Source organism: Lactuca serriola, chromosome 9 (genome assembly GCF_051521515.1).
Source record: "Lactuca serriola cultivar US96UC23 chromosome 9, Lser_US96UC23_V15, whole genome shotgun sequence".
Taxonomy (NCBI): Eukaryota; Viridiplantae; Streptophyta; class Magnoliopsida; order Asterales; family Asteraceae; genus Lactuca; species Lactuca serriola.
Window position 1 is genome coordinate 108,508,687 of NC_136416.1, and position 5,698 is coordinate 108,514,384.

Consider the following 5,698-nt stretch of genomic DNA (forward strand, 5'->3'; position numbering starts at 1 on the left):
TATTGGTATTCTGTTAAATATTTTGAACAATCTTGAGTTTTTAGGCGTTTTTTTATCACAACTGATGCTTATTGTGTGATCGGATTGTGTTCGACCAACTACGAATGATTTTTTTTGGTTTTGGACGGGTAGATTATATGATTTTGCATTTTATACATTTTATGTTGAGCATTATTAGCATCAATACACTATCTTATGACAATGAAAATAATCAATAGATATACCTAAGTATACATGCACCATAAATATAGATTTTACTAGTTATGACAACGAACTTTGACAATCAACTAGAAAGAACATAGTAACCTCTTGTTTGCTCGATTGGGATCTCGTACGTGCCAATACTTGCAATGGATAAAGGATCATTTGGAGGTATATGATTATTTGAACTCCTCTAATGTATTCAGACCCACAAAAACCAAAAAGAAAAAGGAACAAACCCTAGACTAGGGTTTAATCGAAATTATCTATCCCTATGAGAGAGATTAGAAATTCCATATATGGTGAGAGAGAGAGAGAGAGAGAATGGGGGAGGGGTTGAACAATTTTATGAGTGGATTTAGCAACCTTATGGTCTACCCCTAGTAGTCAATTTATAATTGCAGATAGAATCTTAAAAGGATTCAAACTCTTTAGGCTAATCCGTATCTGATTCAAACATGCTTTATCCCTATCAAGGAGGTAGCCAAAACCGTTAGCCCTATGGTCTTCGCGCTTCTGGAATATTCCAAATTAATCTCTATGATTTAATTAATATTCAAGCTCATTAATTAATTAAAAATTTTTAATTAATTCTAAAATAATTTCTAGTTAATTTATTAATTTCTTAATAAATTAATAATTTATTTATCTCAATTGCTTTAATGTTATTTGTGACATCTCAAAATTTAGGGCTAATATTATAGACCGTCAATTCAATGCGAATTTCATTGTAACTTGACATAGTGTTAGTGCATTCAAAGTAAAATAAATAATTTTATTTCAAATATTATACGATGTTAGATGATACCTTACTTCCAAATGCGTAAACTTTCAACTGAATCAAACCACTTAAACGGCAACGCCAATAAATGCGTCTAAAAATTTGAAATTTTACATTAAGAAGTTTTGAGCAAAATAAACATTAAAATATTATATTACATGTTCCCCTGTTTCCGAAAATATAAGAAACGTCCAAAATGGAGTTCGTCTGCAAAAAATACGACCGTTTTAAGAAAACAAACAATAAAACACTAGTTTCTTTAATTGAGTAAAATTGAATTGATCCGTTAAGGTACTTACGCTTTGCCGACGGGATTTCCGAGAATGTTTTTGAAATCAAACTATATTCTATTATTTAATTTCATACTCGAAATATTTTTAGTAAAAATATTTACAAAAATCGCAAAAACGGACACTACAATCCGTTTAGACGCGATTTCCCGGAGTTCCGTAACTCCAAAAATTAATCCGTTTGATATTCCGGAATTCTTAAACTAAATTCTAACTTGAAAAAATTTCTCTGCTTTTGAATCACCATGCACCCGATTTGGAGTGTTTTTGGACATTTAATTAAGGTATAACCCAATGTGGGACCCACATAACTTAGTAGAGCCAAAAAGAAAATCAGATTTCTTCTCCTCTTGGGGTTGCCCACATGGGTAATCCCTGCCCACCACATTTCCCTTTGTGTACAAATCTCTCCAAGAGGGTACATTGCATGGTTAGAGGCATTGCCTTATTTGGTTTGTGTGTGTGTTTTAGCTATAAAAAAGGAATATTGGGTTACTCCATTCAACACACAAACCTCCAACCATCTTCTCTTTTTGAAAAAACTCTCACAAACCCCTCTCTAAATCCTCCACATTTCATTCCCCAGTTTACAACAAAACCACCCAACACCACCACCCTAGCTAAACCACCACTCTACCACCCAAAGCACCTCCTTATAACCCCTTATGATCATTAAAACCCTCAGCTCCCTCCCCCCATCGTTATTAGTTCAAAAAGAAGGAAGAAAGCTGAGGGTAGCACTGCCAGAAAATAGGTAATACAGTACACCCTCATCTAATAGGTTGTAATGAAAACCATATTATAAAAGGCTAAATTAATCTAATACACACAAATGAAGAAATCTAATACGGTTAATTAGGTGTACTAGATAATATTTCCAATTAAAATTTGTATTTTTACAATTATTAATAAACTTTAGCCTTTGCATCGACCAGAATGTTTAACAAAACACTGGATGTTCATTTGATGCAACGTCAAAATTGAATTGACCGTTCATTTGTATTTTTCCCATTTTGCCACTGTAGATCGCCTTCACTCTTTTATGGTCAAACGGCTTACTTATCAAAGCATCGATAAACGACAACATCAACTGCAAAATTGATCACTCTCTCTCTCTCTCTCACACACTCTCTCTCTCGATCGACCAATCGATCAACATACTTCGTCGCCTCTCTTCACTGGCGAGCACCTCTTCAAAACTCATCGTCAATCCAGCTAATTCAATGTCTCTTCATCGCTGATTCAAAATCGATTTCAGATTTGTGTATCTTCACCACCGATTCAAAATTGATTTCAGATTTAAATCCGTCGAGTCTTCCGTATTGAACAACCAGATATTCTTTCAAATCAGTTGTTTAATTAATGTCACAATACATTAGCAATTGATAAAGTTAATTCCGTGTTCAAACTGTTCATTCTATTACATATTTGGTCATTTGATTTTCGTTTATTGGAGTACATTGAGAACTGTATATGCATGAAACTTACGTTTCTTCATCTGGTTCGTTCTTTGCAGCTCAAGTTCCTCATCCTCATCTCCAGCCTTCATCGGAGAACCTTCCGTAACTATTTCCCATGTCTGCTTCATCTATGCACATTTCAATAACGATTCCGATCTCCTCAGCTTCAAATCCCCTCTCCTTTAGCAATATTTCTTCAATTGGATTTTCTGAGAGAAAGAAGGTGTTCATTCTTAACTTTGTTCCTAATTTTTTGATTTTCTTAACATCATTTTACATGACCAGTTGAAAATTTTGGGTTTTTGCTACATGTTTTCACTATGCTTTGAATATAACCTGTCTTTTTATAAATTGAAATAATTAACTTAAACAAACAAACTGATGCCAAACCGAGATTGGTAAGAATCAACGTATCTGCTAGATAATAATAATTGATTATACTGATTACGAACAAGAGTATTCTCATTCTAATGATTTTCAATGGATAATGAGATTGGTGTTACATCTGCCACTAACTTTGATATCCTTATCCTGTTTGATTAATGTTAAAATTGTTAAAATGGAGATTGTTGTTGGTAATGTGGTATAGACCCCTTGGAAATAACTTTGTTTATCTTAGTGCATAACTAAAATTTGACTGTTGATTTCAACATTCTATAACTGAATGATGGCTATGGTTTCTTCAATAGTGCAGGAGCATCCAAAATAATCAGAGTTTTGTTCATAGAAACATGTGTTCATCAAAAGAGCCACTAGCAGAAAAAGGGCTCACATCAAAAGCATTTGAATCACTAAAGATTGGGTCAACAACCATTATAGTGGAAGCTCCTAAAATGTTGAAGACAACAACTTGTTTGCCTTGTCTCAGAGTTAATTCTGGTTTAGTTAAAGCCGATGATGTTAGCAGGTAATTTTTTTACCGAACATCAATAACAAGAGAGTTTTTTGCTGGAATTTTTTCATTATAAAACTTTAAATGAAAAAGCTCCTTTTATGTCCACAATAGAAACATTATTTTAGTTTGTTATTTGTAGGGACCTTGTATATGTTGTCTATATACAATTGGTTGAAAACCCATGGATCCACCAAATCATTAAAAGCTTGTTAATTAACAAGCTCTTTGAAAAAGATCATCCAATAACTTCTTCAATTTTCTTGAGTTTTTATTTTTATTTTTATTTTATTATTACTTGAAAAAGCTCCTATTGTGATGTTCTTATTAACTAGTTATTTGGTTTCATTTTATACATTTTTTTAGTAAATATCATATATGATTAATAAATTTGGAACCAGTTAAAAGGGTGAAGGCTATCTTTAATTAATATACACTAACAGAGACAATAGCGTGTTTAAAGAGAAACTTATTAATTTCATGAACAAAAGTTGATCTATATTATAGCAAATTTTTTTGAAGGTTGTGTTCAAAGTAAACAACTGATTTTGATATTTCCATTTCTACACTATACTTAAGAGTATTACTTTGATGGAAGATCATAGACACATCCTCAAGATTATAGTTTTTGATTAAAGTAAAAAACTAAGAATACACATTTGATATATAAGAAATAAGGAATATTATCACCATAACTATAGCATGCCACCTATGTTATCTTGTTTAATGCACCTTGTGTGCAAGATTTTATTTAGGCATTGTATTTTTTTCTGAATTTACCATTCATAGCATCGTACTTTCAAATTTTCTTTTTGTTTTTTAGACATTATTCTTTGAAAATTTTATCAACTACTTTGTAATTTGTAGAGATTGATCCTTCGGTCACAACTCGCATGGGAGGGACAATGAGTTTTTGACATCATTATAAATGGTGATAACATGTTTCAAGAGATTGATATTGTCAAAATGAGTGGAGATATTAATAGTGCTCTTGTGCTAAAAATTCATGTTAGCAGGAAGAGTTTGACAATAATTTTGCCATAGAGACAATAGAGATCTTTGAAATTGTGCCATAGAGACCATAGAGATCTTTGAAATTGTTAGAGCTGAGGTCAATACTTCAATTGATGAAGGTACTTTTAAAACATTTCTTGGAATTTGAAGCTTTGAAAAGGATTCTTACGAAGTAAAAATTCTTTCTTTATGTTGTAGTAAAAGCTTTGCAGAAATTGAAGAGTTTTTTTTAGTTTGAATGGCGATCCATGTGTTCCACAGCATCATCCATGGAGTGGAATTGGGTGATGAATAAGGCTGGAATGCACAGCCAGAATGGGCTGGAATGCAATCAGGAATGGATTGCAGGAATGGGGGATGTGACATCAAGTACGGTTGTTTATGGTGTATTAGATGTTAATACCTGGTGTATTAGATTCTTTTATGCGATGGTTGTAAAAAGTAGATTGGATACATATAGAGTACGGTTAAATAGCTGTACTCTATTAGGCATGTAATCTAATACACCTCTCTATTAATACGGGCTTAAACTACGTACTATATTCATATTTTCAACCGTAGTATATTACGCCCTTTCTAGTAGTGTAGCCACCACCGGTCACCCTCCTTCCACTATCAAAACCCTCACCGTTACCAACAGAAAACACCATCTTCAAGCATTGGTTGCTATTGTTTTTGATCCCCAAGGTTCCCTCCCTACCCCCTTCATCGAAATCAGTTGATATAAGCAAGAAGAAGGCAACAGAAGACCACCGGAGTGGCCTCCTGCCACCCTCGTCACCCCCACTGTCGTGGATCACCGGTCAGCACCCTTCTTCGACCTTCACCTCCTTCGTAAATGCTCCTAAACCCTTTGTAAACAATAATGTTTCAGTCGAGTTCCATATTCGAAGACACAGAACTAATTCGTTTTTTTTTTTGGAAGTGTTGTTGCGATCATGTACATGAAAAAAGGAACACAGGAGGTTGATCACCTCCCGTGTAATCAAACTCATATGCAAAATAAATAGATACAGTCCCTATACTTCGAATTCGTCCAACTTTAGTTTTAGACAATGAA